The sequence below is a fragment of the Pristiophorus japonicus genome, chromosome 3 (genome assembly GCF_044704955.1).
Source record: "Pristiophorus japonicus isolate sPriJap1 chromosome 3, sPriJap1.hap1, whole genome shotgun sequence".
In the NCBI taxonomy this organism is placed as follows: domain Eukaryota; kingdom Metazoa; phylum Chordata; class Chondrichthyes; family Pristiophoridae; genus Pristiophorus; species Pristiophorus japonicus.
This window is the reverse complement of record NC_091979.1, coordinates 327,442,597-327,462,716: the sequence shown is the minus strand read 5'-3', so window position 1 is coordinate 327,462,716 and position 20,120 is coordinate 327,442,597. Positions and strand designations below refer to the sequence as shown.

General features: G+C 43.2%; 7 non-coding genes across 7 annotated transcripts; all 7 read right to left on the bottom strand.

Moving 5' to 3' along the window:
- Positions 1–2,180: 2,180 nt before the first annotated feature.
- On the bottom strand, positions 2,181–2,253 carry trnav-cac (transfer RNA valine (anticodon CAC)). The gene has a single exon. It is a non-coding gene; the product is annotated as a tRNA-Val (tRNA).
- A 2,674-nt stretch (positions 2,254–4,927) lies between these two features.
- trnav-aac (transfer RNA valine (anticodon AAC)) lies at positions 4,928–5,000 on the bottom strand. The gene has a single exon. It is a non-coding gene; the product is annotated as a tRNA-Val (tRNA).
- A 2,672-nt stretch (positions 5,001–7,672) lies between these two features.
- On the bottom strand, positions 7,673–7,745 carry trnav-aac (transfer RNA valine (anticodon AAC)). Its single transcript has one exon. It is a non-coding gene; the product is annotated as a tRNA-Val (tRNA).
- Positions 7,746–10,420: 2,675 nt separating this feature from the next.
- trnav-cac (transfer RNA valine (anticodon CAC)) lies at positions 10,421–10,493 on the bottom strand. Its single transcript has one exon. It is a non-coding gene; the product is annotated as a tRNA-Val (tRNA).
- A 2,675-nt stretch (positions 10,494–13,168) lies between these two features.
- trnav-cac (transfer RNA valine (anticodon CAC)) lies at positions 13,169–13,241 on the bottom strand. Its single transcript has one exon. It is a non-coding gene; the product is annotated as a tRNA-Val (tRNA).
- A 2,674-nt stretch (positions 13,242–15,915) lies between these two features.
- On the bottom strand, positions 15,916–15,988 carry trnav-cac (transfer RNA valine (anticodon CAC)). Its single transcript has one exon. It is a non-coding gene; the product is annotated as a tRNA-Val (tRNA).
- Positions 15,989–18,662: 2,674 nt separating this feature from the next.
- trnav-aac (transfer RNA valine (anticodon AAC)) lies at positions 18,663–18,735 on the bottom strand. The gene has a single exon. It is a non-coding gene; the product is annotated as a tRNA-Val (tRNA).
- Between the last annotated feature and the right edge of the window lie 1,385 nt (positions 18,736–20,120).

Sequence of the window (20,120 nt, the reverse complement as noted above, 5' to 3'; positions counted from 1 at the left end):
ACGAGAGGCATCTGATTCAGAAGATTCGGGTGCACGAAAATTCGGGTTTAATGCCTTTAAAAGCATCATTTTTGTTTTGTGAAGATTCGGTCAGTGAAATGTTTGGGAAAAGAATTTTTTGCTGAAAAGGGCTCAGCACTTCATCTTCTTTTTGGCTGTTCGGGTCACACTTCTTTTCGATGGTATTCTTCCAGATGGATATTTTCTTTGCTGTTTCACAATAACCAGTCCCTTGCACTACAGTCTATCTCACTGTTTCCAACGTCTCATGTACATGTTACCAGCAATGAACATTTTGAAGCAGACTTCTAAAGCACAGTGTCCAAAATGATTTATGGCTTCAGAGGTAAAGTGCAGAGCACAGATAAGTTATTCAATTAAGGACTCTCCTTCAGTTAACATTTCTTTAGTTGTGCAAATGAAGATCATCAGTCAATTAATGATGTTTTCCCATGAAGGCAGGATAACATTTAATGATTATGCATTTTCTAAGTAAAAGCCCATGTGATTCAGGGCGAAGTGGCAAATTGGATCCAAATTTGGCTCAGAGGCAGGAAGCAAAGGGTAATGTTTGATGGGTGTTTTTGTGACTGGAAGGATGTTTCCAGTGGGGTTCCACAGTTTTCAGTGCCAGATCCATTGCTTTTTATGGTATTTATCAATGATCTAAACTTGAATATAGGTGTTATGATTACGAAGTTTTCAGGTGTTATTAAAATAGGCAGTGTGATTGATAATGAAGAAGAAAGCTGGAGACTCCAGGAAGAAATCAATCAACTGATAAGGGAGTAGAGCAGTGGCAAATGGAATTTAATCCAGAAATGTGAGAAATCGCGCATTTGTGGAGGGCTAACAAGGAAAGGGAATACACATCAACTGGTATGACATTGAGAAGTGCAGAGGAACAAAGGTAACTGGGATTGCTTGTCCACAGATCCCTGAAGGTAGCTGGTCAGGTGGAAAAGTTGGTTAAGAAGTCATATGGAATGGTTGCATTTATTGGCAGAAGCAAGGAACAGAACAGCAAGTGGGTTTTGCTAGAACTGTATAAAATTCTGCTTAGGCCACAGCTGGAGTACTGCGTGCAGTTCTAGTCACCGCATTGAAGGAAGGACGTGAATACGCTGGAGAGGGTACAGAGGAGATTTACGTAGATGTTGCCGGGAGTGGAGCAACTTTGCTATGAGGACAGATTGGATAGGATGGGTTTGTTTTCCTTGGAACAGAGGAGGCTGATGGGCGACAGCATTAAGGTGCATATAAAAAGGAGGGGCCTAGATATTGTTGATTAACAGGGTCTATTTCACATAGTGGAGTGGTCAACAACCAGGCTGCATAATTTAAAAGTAATTAGTGTAAGGGTTAAAGGGGATTTGAAGTGAACATTCTGCATGCAGATGTTTGTGGGGGTCTCAAACTCACTGCCTGAAAGTGTGGTGCAGGCAGAAACCCTCACCACATTTAACAAGTTCTGAGATGTGCACATGAAATGCAATAAGGTGCAGGGGGACACATCTAAAACTGGACATTTGTTGGCCGGTGCAGATACGATGGGCTTAAATGACTCCTTCCATGCTGTAAACCTCTATGATTATATAATTATCGGTTAGGATTACTTTCATGATGCAAAACGTGGCAATCAGATAATTAATGGTGTTTCCAGTGAAGAAGTGTTCGTGCAAGCTGGGGCTCGAACTCAGGAAGCTGAGATGAAGCATCTTATGAGGCTGCTGTTTGGTGTACGGGGAGCGTTGTCTCGAACGGTGGCATTTTGCAGCCCAGTGAAGGGCGGTAAACCGCTGTTTGATGCTGCATTCTCCGCTTTCCGCCGGCAGCGGCTGATTGGAGAGTGTGAGAGCGGAAGTTAGGGCTTGTCCCGCCCTCACTCACTCTGGAGCTGGGGAAGAGCGATTAGTCGATGGGTTTGTTTGTGGCTTAATTTTCTGTTGTGAAGCGTGGTGGCGTGGCAGGATCCTTTAATAATCTCTCACAGCTGACCTGAATGCACGGAATGTGCAGCGTCAGGGCTGGAAACGGGAGGGAGTGAGAGACACTGTGTAGAATTTGAGTGTGAACAGAACTGCAGAGAGAAATCAGCAAATGGACCAGCATCGTGAGACACTGCACTCTGTTAATATTGAAGCACAAATATGAATGATTTTTGCATAATGTTTGCATAATGTTTCCGCCCGGTTTCGAACCGGGGACCTTTCGCGTGTGAGGCGAACGTGATAACCACTACACTACGGAAACGCTGTGCCAGTAACGTTGTTGGGAACATAACCAGAGCTTTAACTTCAACAGCTGGACTACACTTCTGGAGCTTGTGTCACGAGAATAGAATAACGGTGCTATATTTAGCAAGGTTGTTAGTGTGGCAGGAATTGATCCCGTGTTTCTCTGCCTTTATACATAGGAACAGGAGTGGCCATTCCTCAGCAAGTGGTTAGAATCTGGAATACACTTCTCTAAAGGGCGGTGGAGTCAGACTCAATCTTATCTTTCAAAACGGAGTTGGATAAGTATCCGAATGAAAAAAATTGCACAGCTGTGGGTAAATGACAGGGGAGTGAGACTTGTTGAGAGTTGGCATGGGCTCGACGGGCTGCATCCATTCCCTTATTCTTTGATTCTATAAGTTAGTGGCACATTTAATAGTGTGCATGTCAGCAGAATATTGAAAGGGACATGGATTCAGCCGGCACAACGAGAGGCATCTGATTCAGAAGATTCGGGTGCACGAAAATTCGGGTTTAATGACTTTAAAAGCATCATTTTTCTTTTGTGAAGATTCGGTCAGAGAAATGTTTGAAAAATAATTTCTTGCTGAAAAGGGCTCAGCACTTCATCTTCTTTTTGGCTGTTCGGGCCACACTTCTTTTCGATGGTATTCTTCCAGAATGTATATTTTCTTTGCTGTTTCACAATAACCAGTCCCTTGTACTACAGTCTATCTCACTGTTTCCAACGTCTCATGTACATGTTACCAGCAATGAACATTTTGAAGCAGACTTCTAAAGCACAGTGTCCAAAATGGTTTATGGATTCAGAGGTAAAGTGCAGAGCACAGATAAGTTATTAAATTAAGGATTCTCCTTCAGTTAACATTTCTTTAGTTGTGCAAATGAAGATCATCAGTCAATTAATGATGTTTTCCCATGAAGGCAGGATAACATTTAATGATTATGCATTTTCTAAGTAAAAGCCCATGTGATTCAGGGCGAAGTGGCAAATTGGATCCAAATTGGGCTCAGAGGCAGGAAGCAAAGGGTAATGTTTGATGGGTGTTTTTGTGACTGGAAGGATGTTTCCAGTGGGGTTCCACAGTTTTCAGTGCCAGATCCATTGCTTTTTATGGTATTTATCAATGATCTAAACTTGAATATAGGTGTTATGATTACGAAGTTTTCAGGTGTTATTAAAATAGGCAGTGTGGTTGATAATGAAGAAGAAAGCTGGAGACTCCAGGAAGATATCAATCAACTGATAAGGGGGTAGAGCAGTGGCAAATTCAATTTAATCCAGAGTTGTGAGAGATCGCGCATTTGTGGAGGACTAACAAGGAAAGGGAATACACATCAACTGGTATGACATTGAGAAGTGTAGAGGAACAAAGGTAACTGGGATTGCTTGTCCACAGATCCCTGAAGGAAGCTGGCCAGTAGGAAAAGTTGGTTAAGAAGTCATATGGAATGGTTGCATTTATTGGCAGAAGCAAGGAACAGAACAGCAAGTGGGTTATGCTAGAACTGTATAAAATTCTGGTTAGGCCACAGCTGGAGTACTGCGTGCAGTTCTGGTCACCGCATTGAAGGAAGAACGTGAATACGCTGGAGAGGGTACAGAGGAGATTTACGTAGATGTTGCCGGGAGTGGAGCAACTTTGCTATGAGGACAGATTGGATCGGATGGGTTTGTTTTCCTTGGAACAGAGGAGGCTGATGGGCGACAGCATTGAGGTGTATAAAAATAGGAGGGGCCTAGATATTGTTGATTAAAAGGGTCTATTTCACATAGTGGAGTGGTCAACAACCAGGCTGCATAATTTAAAAGTAATTAGTGTAAGGGTTAAAGGGGATTTGAAGTGAACATTCTGCATGCAGATGTTTGTGGGGGTCTCAAACTCACTGACTGAAAGTGTGGTGCAGGCAGAAACCCTCACCACATTTAACCAGTTCTGAGATGTGCACATGAAATGCAATAAGGTGCAGGTGTACACAACTAAAACTGGGCATTTGTTGGCCGGTGCAGATACGATGGGCTTAAATGACTCCTTCCATGCTGTAAACCTCTATGATTATATAATTATCGGTTAGGATTACTTTCATGATGCAAAACGTGGCAATCAGATAATTAATGGTGTTTCCAGTGAAGAAGTGTTCGTGCAAGCTGGGGCTCGAACTCAGGAAGCTGAGATGAAGCATCTTATGAGGCTGCTGTTCGGTGTACGGGGAGCGTTCTCTCGAACGCTGGCATTTTGCAGCCCAGTGAAGAGCGGTAAACCGCTGTTTGATGCTGCATTCTCCACTTTCCGCCGGCAGCGGCTGATTGGAGAGTGTGGAAGCGGAAGTTAGTGCTTGTCCCGCCCTCACTCACTCTGGAGCTGGGAAAGAGCGATTGGTCGATGGGTTTGTTTGTGGCTTTAATTTTCTGTTGTGAAGCGTGGTGGCGTGGCAGGATCCTTTAATAATCTCTCACAGCTGACCTGAATGCACGGAATGTGCAGCTTTGAGATATGGTTTCTCCAGCGTCAGGGCTGGAAACGGGAGGGAGTGAGAGACACTGTGTAGAATTTGAGTGTGAACAGAACTGCAGAGAGAAATCAGCAAATGGAACAGCATCGTGAGACACTGCACTCTGTTAACATTGAACCACTAATATGAATGATTTAATTTTATCTTATCATTAATTGAACACGTTTGCATAATGTTTCCGCCCGGTTTCGAACCGGGGACCTTTCGCGTGTTAGGCGAACGTGATAACCACTACACTACGGAAACGCTGTGGCAGTAACATTGTTGGGAACATAACCAGAGCTTTAACCTCAACAGCTGGACGACACTTCTGGAGCTTGTGTCAGGAGAATAGAATAACGGTGCGATATTTTGCAAGGTTGTGAGTGTGGCAGGAATTGATCCCGTGTTTCTCTGCCTTTATACATGGGAACAGGAGTGGCCATTCCTCAGCAAGTGGTTAGAATCTGGAATACACTGCTCTAAAGGGCGGTGGAGTCAGACGCAATCTTATCTTTCAAAACGGAGTTGGATAAGTATCCGAATGAAAAAAATTGCACAGCTGTGGGTAAATGACATTGGAGTGCGACTTGTTGAGAGTTGGCATGGGCTCGACGGGCTGCAACCATTCCCTTATTCTTTGATTCTATAAGTTAGTGGCACATTTAATAGTGTGCATGTGAGCAGAATATTGAAAGGGACATGGATTCAGTCGGCACAACGAGAGGCATCTGATTCAGAAGATTCGGGTGCAAGAAAATTCGGGTTTAATGACTTTAAAAGCATCATTTTTGTTTTGTGAAGAATCGGTCAGAGAAATGTTTGGGAAAAGTATTTTTTGCTGAAAAGGGCTCAGCACTTCATCTTCTTTTTTGCTGTTAGGGCCACACTTCTTTTCGATGGTATTCTTCCAGATGGATATTTTCTTTGCTGTTTCACAATAACCAGTCCCTTGCACTACAGTCTATCTCACTGTTTCCAACGTCTCATGTACATGTTACCAGCAATGAACATTTTGAACCAGACTTCTAAAGCACAGTGTCCAAAATGGTTTATGGATTCAGAGGTAAAGTGCAGAGCACAGATAAGTTATTCAATTAAGGACTCACCTTCAGTTAACATTTCTTTAGTTGTGCAAATGAAGATCATCAGTCAATTAATGATGTTTTCCCATGAAGGCAGGATAACATTTAATGATTATGCATTTTCTAAGTAAAAGCCCATGTGATTCATGGCGAAGTGGCAAATTGGATCCAAATTTGGCTCAGAGGCAGGAAGCAAAGTTTAATGTTTGATGGGTGTTTTTGTGACTGGAAGGATGATTCCAGTGGGGTTCCACAGTTTTCAGTGCCAGATCCACTGCTTTTTATGGTATTTATCAATGATCTAAACTTGAATATAGTTGTTATGATTACGATGTTTTCAGGTGTTATTAAAATAGGCAGTGTGGTTGATAATGAAGAAGAAAGCTGGAGACTCCAGGAAGATACAATCAACTGATAAGGGGGTAGAGCAGTGGCAAATGGAATTTAATCCAGAGATGTGAGAGATCGCGCATTTGTGGAGGGCTAACAAGGAAAGGGAATACACATCAACTGGTATGACATTGAGAAGTGTAGAGGAACAAAGGTAACTGGGATTGCTTGTCCACAGATCCCTGAAGGTAGCTGGCCAGTTGGAAAAGTTGGTTAAGAAGTCATATGGAATGGTTGCATTTATTGGCAGAAGCAAGGAACAGAACAGCAAGTGGGTTATGCTAGAACTGTATAACATTCTGGTTAGGCCACAGCTGGAGTACTGCGTGCAGTTCTGGTCACCGCATTGAAGGAAGAACGTGAATACACTGGAGAGGGTACAGAGGAGATTTACGTAGATGTTGCCGGGAGTGGAGCAACTTTGCTATGAGGACAGATTGGATAGGATGGGTTTGTTTTCCTTGGAACAGAGGAGGCTGATGGGCGACAGCATTGAGGTGTGTAAAAATAGGAGGGGCCTAGATATTGTTGATTAAAAGGGTCTATTTCACAGAGTGGAGTGGTCAACAACCAGGCTGCATAATTTAAAAGTAATTAGTGTAAGGGTTAAAGGGGATTTGAAGTGAACATTCTGCATGCAGATGTTTGTGGGGGTCTCAAACTCACTGCCTGAAAGTGTGGTGCAGGCAGAAACCCTCACCACATTTAACAAGTTCTTAGATGTGCAAATGAAATGCAATAAGGTGCAGGGTACACACCTAAAACTGAACATGTGTTGGCCGGTGCAGATACGATGGGCTTAAATGACTCCTTCCATGCTGTAAAACTCTATGATTATATAATTATCGGTTAGGATTACTTTCATGATGCAAAACGTGGCAATCAGATAATTAATGGTGCTTCCAGTGAAGAAGTGTTCGTGCAAGCTGGGGCTCGAACTCAGGAAGCTGAGATGAAGCATCTTATGAGGCTGCTGTTCGGTGTACGGGGAGCGTTGTCTCGAACGGTGGCATTTTGCAGCCCAGTGAAGGGCGGTAAATCGCTGTTTGATGCTGCATTCTCCGCTTTCCGCCGGCAGCGGCTGATTGGAGAGTGTGGGAGCGGAAGTTAGGGCTTGTCCCGCCCTCACTCAATCTGGAGCTGGGGAAGAGCGATTAGTCGATTGGTTTGTTTGTGGCTTTAATTTTCTGTTGTGAAGCGTGGTGGCGTGGCAGGATCCTTTAATAATCTCTCACAGCTGACCTGAATGCACGGAATGTGCAGCTTTGAGATATGGTTTCTCCAGCGTCAGGGCTGGAAACGGAAGGGAGTGAGAGACACTGTGTAGAATTTGAGTGTGAACAGAACTTTCGAGAGAAATCAGCAAATGGAACAGCATCGTGAGACACTGCACTCTGTTAACATTGAACCACTAATATGAATGATTTAATTTTATCTTATCATTAATTGAACACGTTTGCATAATGTTTCCGCCCGGTTTCGAACCGGGGACCTTTCGCGTGTTAGGCGAATGTGATAACCACTACACCACGGAAACGCTGTGGCATTAACATTGTTGGGAACATAACCAGAGCTTTAACCTCAACAGCTGGACTACACTTCTGGAGCTTGTGTCACGAGAATAGAATGACGGTGCTATATTTAGCAAGGTTGTGAGTGTGGCAGGAATTGATCCCGTGTTTCTCTGCCTTTATACATAGGAACAGGAGTGGCCATTCCTCAGCAAGTGGTTAGAATCTGGAATACACTGCTCTAAAGGGCGGTGGAGTCAGACTCAATCTTATCTTTCAAAACGGAGCTTGATAAGTATCCGAATGAAAAAGATTGCACAGCTGTGAGTAAATGACAGGGGAGTGAGACTTGTTGAGAGTTGGCATGGGCTCGACGGGCTGCAACCATTCCCTTATTCTTTGATTCTATAAGTTAGTGGCACATTTAATAGTGTGCATGTCAGCAGAATATTGAAAGGGACATGGATTCAGTCGGCACAACGAGAGGCATCTGATTCAGAAGATTCGGGTGCACGAAAATTCGGGTTTAATGACTTTAAAAGCATAATTTTTGTTTTGTGAAGATTCGGTCGGAGAAATGTTTGGGAAAATAATTTTTTGCTGAAAAGGGCTCAGCACTTCATCTTCTTTTTGGCTGTTCGGGCCACACTGCTTTTCGATGGTATTCTTCCAGAATGTATATTTTATTTGCTGTTTCACAATAACCAGTCCCTTGCACTACAGTCTATCTCACTGTTTCCAACGTCTCATGTACATGTTTCCAGCGATGAACATTTTGAAGCAGACTTCTAAAGCACAGTATCCAAAATGGTTTATGGATTCAGAGGTAAAGTGCAGAGCACAGCTAAGTTATTCAATTAAGGACTCTCCTTCAGTTAACATTTCTTTAGTTGTGCAAATGAAGATCATCAGTCAATTAATGATGTTTTCCCATGAAGGCAGGATAACATTTAATGATTATGCATTTTCTAAGTAAAAGCCCATGTGAGTGAGGGCGAAGTGGCAAATTGGATCCAAATTTGGCTCAGAGGCAGGAAGCAAAGGGTAATGTTTGATGGGTGTTTTTGTGACTGGAAGGATGTTTCCAGTGGGGTTCCACAGTTTTCAGTGCCAGATCCATTGCTTTTTATGGTATTTATCAATGAACTAAACTTGAATATAGGTGTTATGATTACGAAGTTTTCACGTGTTATTAAAATAGGCAGTGTGATTGATAATGAAGAAGAAAGCTGGAGACTCCAGGAAGAAATCAATCAACTGATAAGGAAGTAGAGCAGTAGCAAATGGAATTTAATCCAGAGATGTGAGAAATCGCGCATTTGTGGAGGGCTAACAAGGAAAGGGAATACACATCAACTGGTATGACATTGAGAAGTGTAGAGGAACAAAGGTAACTGGGATTGCTTGTCCACAGATCCCTGAAGGTAGCTGGTCAGGTGGAAAAGTTGGTTAAGAAGTCATATGGAATGGTTGCATTTATTGGCAGAAGCAAGGAACAGAACAGCAAGTGGGTTTTGCTAGAACTGTATAAAATTCTGGTTAGGCCACAGCTGGAGTACTGCGTGCAGTTCTAGTCACCGCATTGAAGGAAGGACGTGAATACGCTGGAGAGGGTACAGAGGAGATTTACGTAGATGTTGCCGGGAGTAGAGCAACTTTGCTATGAGGACAGATTGGATAGGATCGGTTTGTTTTCCTTGGAACAGAGGAGGCTGATGGGCGACAGCATTCAGGTGTATATAAAAAGGAGGGGCCTAGATATTGTTGATTAACAGGGTCTATTTCACATAGTGGAGTGGTCAACAACCAGGCTGCATAATTTAAAAGTAATTAGTGTAAGGGTTAAAGGGGATTTGAAGTGAACATTCTGCATGCAGATGTTTGTGGGGGTCTCAAACTCACTGCCTGAAAGTGTGGTGCAGGCAGAAACCCTCACCACATTTAACAAGTTCTGAGATGTGCACATGAAATGCAATAAGGTGCAGGGGGACATATCTAAAACTGGACATTTGTTGGCCGGTGCAGATACGATGGGCTTAAATGACTCCTTCCATGCTGTAAACCTCTATGATTATATAATTATCGGTTAGGATTACTTTCATGATGCAAAACGTGGCAATCAGATAATTAATGGTGTTTCCAGTGAAGAAGTGTTCGTGCAAGCTGGGGCTCGAACTCAGGAAGCTGAGATGAAGCATCTTATGAGGCTGCTGTTTGGTGTACGGGGAGCGTTGTCTCGAACGGTGGCATTTTGCAGCCCAGTGAAGGGCGGCAAACCGTTGTTTGATGCTGCATTCTCCGCTTTCCGCCGGCAGCGGCTGATTGGAGAGTGTGAGAGCGGAAGTTAGGGCTTGTCCCGCCCTCACTCACTCTGGAGCTGGGGAAGAGCGATTAGTCGATGGGTTTGTTTGTGGCTTTAATTTTCTGTTGTGAAGCGTGGTGGCGTGGCAGGATCCTTTAATAATCTCTCACAGCTGACCTGAATGCACGGAATGTGCAGCTTTGAGATATGGTTTCTCCAGCGTCAGGGCTGGAAACGGGAGGGAGTGAGAGACACTGTGTAGAATTTGAGTGTGAACAGAACTGCAGAGAGAAATCAGCAAATGGACCAGCATCGTGAGACACTGCACTCTGTTAATATTGAAGCACTAATATGAATGATTTAATTTTATCTCATCATTAATTGAACACGTTTGCATAATGTTTCCGCCCGGTTTCGAACCGGGGACCTTTCGCTTGTGAGGCGAACGTAATAACCACTACACTACGGAAACGCTGTGCCAGTAACGTTGTTGGGAACATAACCAGAGCTTTAACCTCAACAGCTGGACTACACTTCTGGAGCTTGTGTCACGAGAACAGAATGACGGTGCTGTATTTCGCAAGGTTGTGAGTGAGGCAGGAATTGATCCCGTGTTTCTCTGCCTTTATACATAGGAACAGGAGTGGCCATTCCTGAGCAAGTGGTTAGAATCTGGAATACACTGCTCTAAAGGGCGGTGGAGTAAGACTCAATCTTATCTTTCAAAACGGAGTTGGATAAGTATCCGAATGAAAAAAATGGCACAGCTGTGGATAAATGACAGGGGAGTGAGACTTGTTGAGAGTTGGCATGGGCTCGACGGGCTGCAACCATTCCCTTATTCTTTGATTCTATAAGTTAGTGGCACATTTAATACTGTTCATGTCAGCAGAATATTGAAAGGCACATCGATTCAGTCGGCACAACGAGAGGCATCTGATTCAGAAGATTCGGGTGCACGACAATTCGGGTTTAATAACTTTAAAAGCATCATTTTTGTTTTGTGAAGATTCGGTCAGAGAAATGTTAGGGAAAATAATTTTTTGCTGAAAAGGGCTCAGCACTTCATCTTCTTTTTGGCTGCTTGGGTCACACTTCTTTTCGATGTTATTCTTCCAGAATGTATATTTTCTTTGCTGTTTCACAATAACTAGTCCCTTGCACTACAGTCTATCTCACTGTTTCCAACGTCTCATGTACATGTTAAAAGCAATGAACATTTTGAAGCAGACTTCTAAAGCACAGTGTCCAAAATGGTTCATGGCTTCAGAGGTAAAGTGCAGAGCACAGATAAGTTATTCAATTAAGGACTCTCCTTCAGTTAACATTTCTTTAGTTGTGCAAATGAAGATCATCAGTCAATTAATGATGTTTTCCCATGAAGGCAGGATAACATTTAATGATTATGCATTTTCTAAGTAAAAGCCCATGTGATTCAGGGCGAAGTGGCATATTAGATCCAAATTTGGCTCAGAGGCAGGAAGCAAAGGGTAATGTTTGATGGGTGTTTTTGTGACTGGAAGGATGTTTCCAGTGGGGTTCCACAGTTTTCAGTGCCAGATCCAATGCTTTTTATGGTATTTATCAATGATCTAAACTTGAATATAGGTGTTATGATTACGAAGTTTTCAGGTGTTATTAAAATAGGCAGTGTGGTTGATAATGAAGAAGAAAGCTGGAGACTCCAGGAAGATATCAATCAACTGATAAGGAGGTAGAGCAGTGGCAAATGGCATTTAATCCAGAGATGTGAGAGATCGCGCATTTGTGGAGGGCGAACAAGGAAAGGGAATACACATCAACTGGTATGACATTGAGAAGTGTAGAGGAACAAAGGTAACTGGGATTGCTTGTCCACAGATCCCTGAAGGTAGCTGGCCAGTTGGAAAAGTTGGTTAAGAAGTCATATGGAATGGTTGCATTTATTGGCAGAAGCAAGGAACAGAACAGCAAGTGGGTTATGCTAGAACTGTATAAAATTCTGGTTAGGCCACAGCTGGAGTACTGCGTGCAGTTCTAGTCACCGCATTGAAGGAAGGACGTGAATACGCTGGAGAGGGTACAGAGGAGATTTACGTAGATGTTGCCGGGAGTGGAGCAACTTTGCTATGAGGACAGATTGGATAGGGTGGGTTTGTTTTCCTTGGAACAGAGGAGGCTGATGGGCGACAGCATTGAGGTGTATAAAAATAGGAGGGGCCTAGATATTGTTGATTAAAAGAGTCTATTTCACATAGTGGAGTGGTCAACAACCAGGATGCATAATTTAAAAGTAATTAGTGTAAGGGTTAAAGGGGATTTGAAGTGAACATTCTGCATGCAGATGTTTGTGGGGGTCTCAAACTCACTGCCTGCAAGTGTGGTGCAGGCAGAAACCCTCACCACATTTAACAAGTTCTTAGATGTGCACATGAAATGCAATAAGGTGCAGGGGGACACACCTAAAACTGGGCATTTGTTGTCCGGTGCAGATACGATGGGCTTAAATGACTCCTTCCATGCTGTAAACCTCTATGATTATATAAATATCGGTTAGGATTACTTTCATGATGCAAAACGTGGCAATCAGATAATTAATGCTGTTTCCATTGAAGAAGTGTTCGTGCAAGCTGGGGCTCGAACTCAGGAAGCTGAGATGAAGCATTTTATGAGGCTGCTGTTCGGTGTACGGGGAGCGTTGTCTCGAACGGTGGCATTTTGCAGCCCAGTGAAGGGCGGTAAACCGCTGTTTGATGCTGCATTCTCCGCTTTCCGCCGGCAGCGGCTGATTGGAGAGTGTGGGAGCGGAAGTGAGGGCTTGTCCCGCCCTCACTCACTCTGGAGCTGGGGAAGAGCGATTCGTCGATGAGTTTGTTTGTGGCTTTAATTTTCTGTTGTGAAGCGTGGTGGCGTGGCAGGATCCTTTAATAATCTCTCACAGCTGACCTGAATGCACGGAATGTGCAGCTTTGAGATATGGTTTCTCCAGCGTCAGGGCTGGAAACGGGAGGGAGTGAGAGACACTGTGTAGAATTTGAGTGTGAACAGAACTGCAGAGAGAAATCATCAAATGGAACAGCATCGTGAGACACTGCACTCTGTTAATATTGAACCACTAATATGAATGATTTAATTTTATCTAATCATTAATTGAACACGTTTGCATAATGTTTCCACCCGGTTTCGAACCGGGTACCTTTCGCGTGTGAGGCGAATGTGATAACCACTACACTACGGAAACGCTGCGGAAGCAAGATTGTTGGGAACATAACCAGAGCTTCAACCTCAACAACTGGACTACACTTCTGCAGCTTGTGTCACGAGAATAGAATGACGGTGCTATATTTAGCAAGGTTGTGAGTGTGGCAGGAATTGATCCTGTGTTTCTCTGTTTTTATACATCGGAACAGGAGTGGCCATTCCTCAGCAAGTGGTTAGAATCTGGAATACACTGCTCTAAAGGGCGGTGGAGTCAAACTCAATCTTATCTTTCAAAACGGAGTTGGATAAGTATCCGAATGAAAAAAATTGCACAGCTGTGGGTAAATGACAGGGGAGTGAGACTTGTTGAGAGTTGGCATGTGCTCGACGGGCTGCAAACATTCCCTTATTCTTTGATTCTATAAGTTAGTGGCATATTTAATAGTGTGCATGTCAGCAGAATATTGAAAGGGACATGGATTCAGTCGGCACAACGAGAGGCATCTGATTCAGAAAATTCGGGTGCACGAAAATTCGGGTTTAATGACTTTAAAAGCATCATTTTTGTTTTGTGAAGATTCGGTCAGAGAAATGTTTGGGCAAAGATTTTTTTGCTGAAAAGGGCTCAGCACTTCATCTTCTTTTTGGCTGTTAGGGCCACACTTCTTTTCGATGGTATTCTTCCAGAATGTATATTTTCTTTGCTGTTTCACAATAACCAGTCCCTTGCACTACAGTCTATCTCACTGTTTCCAACGTCCCATGTACATGTTACCAGCAAGGAACATTTTGAAGCAGACTTCTAAAGCACAGTGTCCAAAATGGTTTATGGATTCAGAGGTAAAGTGCAGAGCACAGATAAGTTATTCAATTAAGGACTCTCCTTCAGTTAACATTTCTTTAGTTGTGCAAATGAAGATCATCAGTCAATTAATGATGTTTTCCCATGAAGGCAGGATAACATTTAATGATTATGCATTTTCTAAGTAAAAGCCCATGTGATTCAGGGCGCAGTGGCAAATTGGATCAAATTTGGCTCAGAGGCAGGAAGCAAACGGTAATGTTTGATGGGTGTTTTTGTGACTGGAAGGATGTTTCTAGTGGGGTTCCACAGTTTTCAGTGCCAGATCCATTGCTTTTTATGGTATTTATCAATGATCTAAACTTGAATATCGGTGTTATGATTACGAAGTTTTCAGGTGTTATTAAAATAGGCAGTGTGGTTGATAATGAAGAAGAAAGCTGGAGACTCCAGGAAGATATCAATCAACTGATAAGGGGGTAGAGCAGTGGCAAATGGAATTTAATCCAGAGATGTGAGAGATCGCGCATTTGTGGAGGGCTAACAAGGAAAGAGAATACACATCAACTGGTATGACATTGAGAAGTGTAGAGGAACAAAGGCAACTGGGATTGCTTGTCCACAGATCCCTGAAGGTAGCTGGCGAGTTTGAAAAGTTGGTTAAGAAGTCATATGGAATGGTTGCATTTATTGGCAGAAGCAAGGAACATAACAGCAAGTGGGTTATGCTAGAACTGTATAAAATTCTGGTTAGGCCACAGCTGGAGTACTGCGTGCAGTTCTGTTCACCGCATTGATGGAAGAACGTGAATACGCTGGAGAGGGTACAGAGGAGATTTACGTAGATGTTGCCGGGAGTGGAGCAACTATGCTATGAGGACAGATTGGATAGGATGGGTTTGTTTTCCTTGGAGCAGAGGAGGCTGATGGGCGACAGCATTGAGGTGTATAAAAATAGGAGGGGCCTAGATATTGTTGATTAAAAGGGTCTATTTCACATAGTGGAGTGGTCAACAACCAGGCTGCATAATTTAAAAGTAATTAGTGTCAGGGTTAAAGGGGATTTGAAGTGAACATTCTGCATGCAGATGTTTGTGGGGGTCTCAAACTCACTGCCTGAAAGTGTGGTGCAGGCAGAAACCCTCACCACATTTAACAAGTTCTTCGATGTGCACATGAAATGCAATAAGGTGCAGGGGTACACACCTAAAACTGGGCATTTGTTGGCCGGTGCAGATACGATGGGCGTAAATGACTCATTCCATGCTGTAAACCTCTATGATTATATAATTATCGGTTAGGATTACTTTCATGATGCAAAACGTGGCAATCAGATAATTAATGCTGTTTCCATTGAAGAAGTGTTCGTGCAAGCTGGGGCTCGAACTCAGGAAGCTGAGATGAAGCATTTTATGAGGCTGCTGTTCGGTGTACGGGGAGCGTTGTCTCGAACGGTGGCATTTTGCAGCCCAGTGAAGGGCGGTAAACCGCTGTTTGATGCTGCATTCTCCGCTTTCCGCCGGCAGCGGCTGATTGGAGAGTGTGGGAGCGGAAGTGAGGGCTTGTCCCGCCCTCACTCACTCTGGAGCTGGGGAAGAGCGATTCGTCGATGAGTTTGTTTGTGGCTTTAATTTTCTGTTGTGAAGCGTGGTGGCGTGGCAGGATCCTTTAATAATCTCTCACAGCTGACCTGAATGCACGGAATGTGCAGCTTTGAGATATGGTTTCTCCAGCGTCAGGGCTGGAAACGGGAGGGAGTGAGAGACACTGTGTAGAATTTGAGTGTGAACAGAACTGCAGAGAGAAATCATCAAATGGAACAGCATCGTGAGACACTGCACTCTGTTAATATTGAACCACTAATATGAATGATTTAATTTTATCTAATCATTAATTGAACACGTTTGCATAATGTTTCCACCCGGTTTCGAACCGGGTACCTTTCGCGTGTGAGGCGAATGTGATAACCACTACACTACGGAAACGCTGCGGAAGCAAGATTGTTGGGAACATAACCAGAGCTTCAACCTCAACAACTGGACTACACTTCTGCAGCTTGTGTCACGAGAATAGAATGACGGTGCTATACTTAGCAAGGTTGTGAGTGTGGCAGGAATTGATCCCGTGTTTCTCTGCCTTTATACATAGGAACAGGAGTGGCCATTCCTCAGCAAGTGGTTAGAATCTGGAATACACTTCTCTAAAGGGCGGTGGAGTCAGACTCAATCTTATCTTTCAAAACGGAGTTGGATAAGTATCCGAATGAAAAAAATTGCACAGCTGTGGGTAAAAGACAGGGGAGTGAGACTTGTTGAGAGTTGGCATGGGCTCGACGGGCTGCATCCATTCCCTTATGCTTTGATTCTATAAGTTAGTGGCACATTTAATAGTGTGCATGTCAGCAGAATATTGAAAGGGACATGGATTCAGTCGGCACAACGAGAGGCATCTGATTCAGAAGATTCCGGTGCATGAAAATTCGGGTTTAATGACTTTAAAAGCATCATTTTTCTTTTGTGAAGATTCGGTCAGAGAAATGTTTGAAAAATAATTTTTTGCTGAAAAGGGCTCAGCACTTCATCTTCTTTTTGGCTGTTAGGGCCACACTTCTTTTCGATGGTATTCTTCCAGAATGTATATTTTCTTTGCTGTTTCACAATAACCAGTCCCTTGCACTGCAGTCTATCTCACTGTTTCCAACGTCTCATGTACATGTTACCAGCAATGAACATTTTGAAGCAGACTTCTAAAGCACAGTGTCCAAAATGGTTTATGGATTCAGAGGTAAAGTGCAGAGCACAGATAAGTTATTCAATTAAGGATTCTCCTTCAGATAATATTTCTTTAGTTGTGCAAATGAAGATCATCAGTCAATTAATGATGTTTTCCCATGAAGGCAGGATAACATTTAATGATTATGCATTTTCTAAGTAAAAGCCCATGTGATTCAAGGCGAAGTGGCAAATTGGATCCAAATTTGGCTCAGAGGCAGGAAGCAAAGGGTAATGTTTGATGGGTGTTTTTGTGACTGGAAGGATGTTTCCAGTGTGGTTCCACAGTTTTCAGTGCCAGATCCATTGCTTTTTATGGTATTTATCAATGATCTAAACTTGAATATAGGTGTTCTGATTACGAAGTTTTCAGGTGTTATTAAAATAGGCAGTGTGGTTGATAATGAAGAAGAAAGCTGGAGACTCCAGGAAGATATCAATCAACTGATAAGGGGGTAGAGCAGTGGCAAACTGAATTTAATCCAGAGATGTGAGAGATCGCGCATTTGTGGAGGGCTAACAAGGAAAGGGAATACACATCAACTGGTATGACATTGAGAAGTGTAGAGGAAAAAAGGTAACTGGGATTGCTTGTCCACAGATCCCTGAAGGTAGCTGACCAGTTGGAAAAGTTGATTAAGAATTCATATGGAATGGTTGCATTTATTGGCAGAAGCAAGGAACAGAACAGCAAGTGGGTTATGCTAGAACTGTATTAAATTCTGGTTAGGCCACAGCTGGAGTTCTGCGTGCAGTTCTGGTCACCGCATTGAAGGAAGAATGTGAATACGCTGGAGAGGGTACAGAGGAGATTTACGTAGATGTTGCCGTGAGTGGAGCAACTTTGCTATGAGGACAGATTGGATAGGATGGGTTTGTTTTCCTTGGAACAGAGGAAGCTGATGGGCGACCGCATTGAGGTGTATAAAAATAGGAGGGGCCTAGATATTGTTGATTAAAAGGGTCTATTTCACATAGTGGAGTGGTCAACAACCAGGCTGCATAATTTAAAAGTAATTAGTGTAAGGGTTAAAGGGGATTTGAAGTGAACATTCTGCATGCAGATGTTTGTGGGGGTCTCAAACTCACTGCCTGAAAGTGTGGTGCAGGCAGAAACCCTCACCACATTTAACCAGTTCGTAGATGTGCACATGAAATGCAATAAGGTGCAGGGGTACACACCTAAAACTGGGCATTTGTTGGCCGGTGCAGATACGATGGGCGTAAATGACTCTTTCCATGCTGAAAACCTCTATGATTATATAATTATCGGTTAGGATTACTTTCATGATGCAAAACGTGGCAATCAGATAATTAATGGTGTTTCCAGTGAAGAAGTGTTCGTGCAAGCTGGGGCTCGAACTCAGGAAGCTGAGATGAAGCATCTTATGAGGCTGCTGTTCGGAGCACGGGGAGCGTTGTCTCGAATGGTGCCATTTTGCAGCCCAGTGAAGGGCGGTAAACCGCTGTTTGATGCTGCATTCTCCGCTTTCCGCCGGCAGCGGCTGATTGGAGAGTGTGGGAGCGGAAGTTAGGGCTTGTCCCGCCCTCACTCACTCTGGAGCTGAGGAAGAGCGATTAGTCGATGGGTTTGTTTGTGGCTTTAATTTTCTGTTGTGAAGCGTGGTGGCGTGGCAGGATCCTTTAATAATCTCTCACAGCTGACCTGAATGCACGGAATGTGCAGCTTTGAGATATGGTTTCTCCAGCGTCAGGATTGGAAACGGGAGGGAGTGAGAGACACTGTGTAGAATTTGAGTGTGAACAGAACTGCAGAGAGAAATCAGCAAATGGAATAGCATCGTGAGACACTGCACTCTGTTAACATTGAACCACTAATCTGAATGATTTAATTTTATCTTATAATTAATTGAACACGTTTGCATAATGTTTCCTCCCGGTTTCGAACCGGGGACTTTTCGCGTGTTAGGCGAACGTGATAACCACTACACTACGGAAACGCTGGTGCAGTAACATCGTTGGGAACTTAACCAGAGCTTTAACCTCAACAGCTGGACTACACTTCTGGAGCTTGTGTCACGAGAATCGAATAACGGTGCTATATTTAGCAAGGTTGTGAGTGTGGCAGGAATTGATCCCGTGTTTCTCTTCCTTTATACATAGGAACAGGAGTGGCCATTCCTCAGCAAGTGGTTAGAATCTGGAATACACTTCTCTGAAGGGCGGTGGAGTCAGACTCAATCTTATCTTTCAAAACGGAGTTGGATAAGTATCCGAATGAAAAAAATTGCACAGCTGTGGGTAAATGACAGGGGAGTGAGACTTGTTGAGAGTTGGCATGGGCTCGACGGGCTGCATCCATTCCCTTATTCTTTGATTCTATAAGTTAGTGGCACATTTAATAGTGTGCATGTCAGCAGAATATTGAAAGGGACATGGATTCAGTCGGCACAACGAGAGGCATCTGATTCAGAAGATTCCGGTGCATGTAAATTCGGGTTTAATGACTTTAAAAGCATCATTTTTCTTTTGTGAAGATTCGGTCAGAGAAATGTTTGAAAAAGAATTTTTTGCTGAAAAGGGCTCAGCACTTCATCTTCTTTTTGGCTGTTAGGGCCACACTTCTTTTCGATGGTATTCTTCCAGAATGTATATTTTCTTTGCTGTTTCACAATAACTAGTCCCTTGCACTGCAGTCTATCTCACTGTTTCCAACGTCTCATGTACATGTTACCAGCAATGAACATTTTGAAGCAGACTTCTAAAGCACAGTGTCCAAAATGGTTTATGGATTCAGAGGTAAAGTGCAGAGCACAGATAAGTTATTCAATTAAGGATTCTCCTTCAGATAACATTTCTTTAGTTGTGCAAATGAAGATCATCAGTCAATTAATGATGTTTTCCCATGAAGGCAGGATAATATTTAATGATTATGCATTTTCTAAGTAAAAGCCCATGTGATTCAGGGCGAAGTGGCAAATTGGATCCAAATTTGGCTCAGAGGCAGGAAGCAAAGGGTAATGTTTGATGGGTGTTTTTGTGACTGGAAGGATGTTTCCAGTGTGGTTCCACAGTTTTCAGTGCCAGATCCATTGCTTTTTATGGTATTTATCAATGATCTAAACTTGAATATAGGTGTTATGATTACGAAGTTTTCAGGTGTTATTAAAATAGGCAGTGTGGTTGATAATGAAGAAGAAAGCTGGAGACTCCAGGAAGATATCAATCAACTGATAAGGGGGTAGTGCAGTGGCTAATTGAATTTAAACCAGAGATGTGAGAGATCGCGCATTTGTGGAGGGCTAACAAGGAAAGGGAATACACATCAACTGGTATGACATTGAGAAGTGTAGAGGAACAAAGGTAACTGGGATTGCTTGTCCAC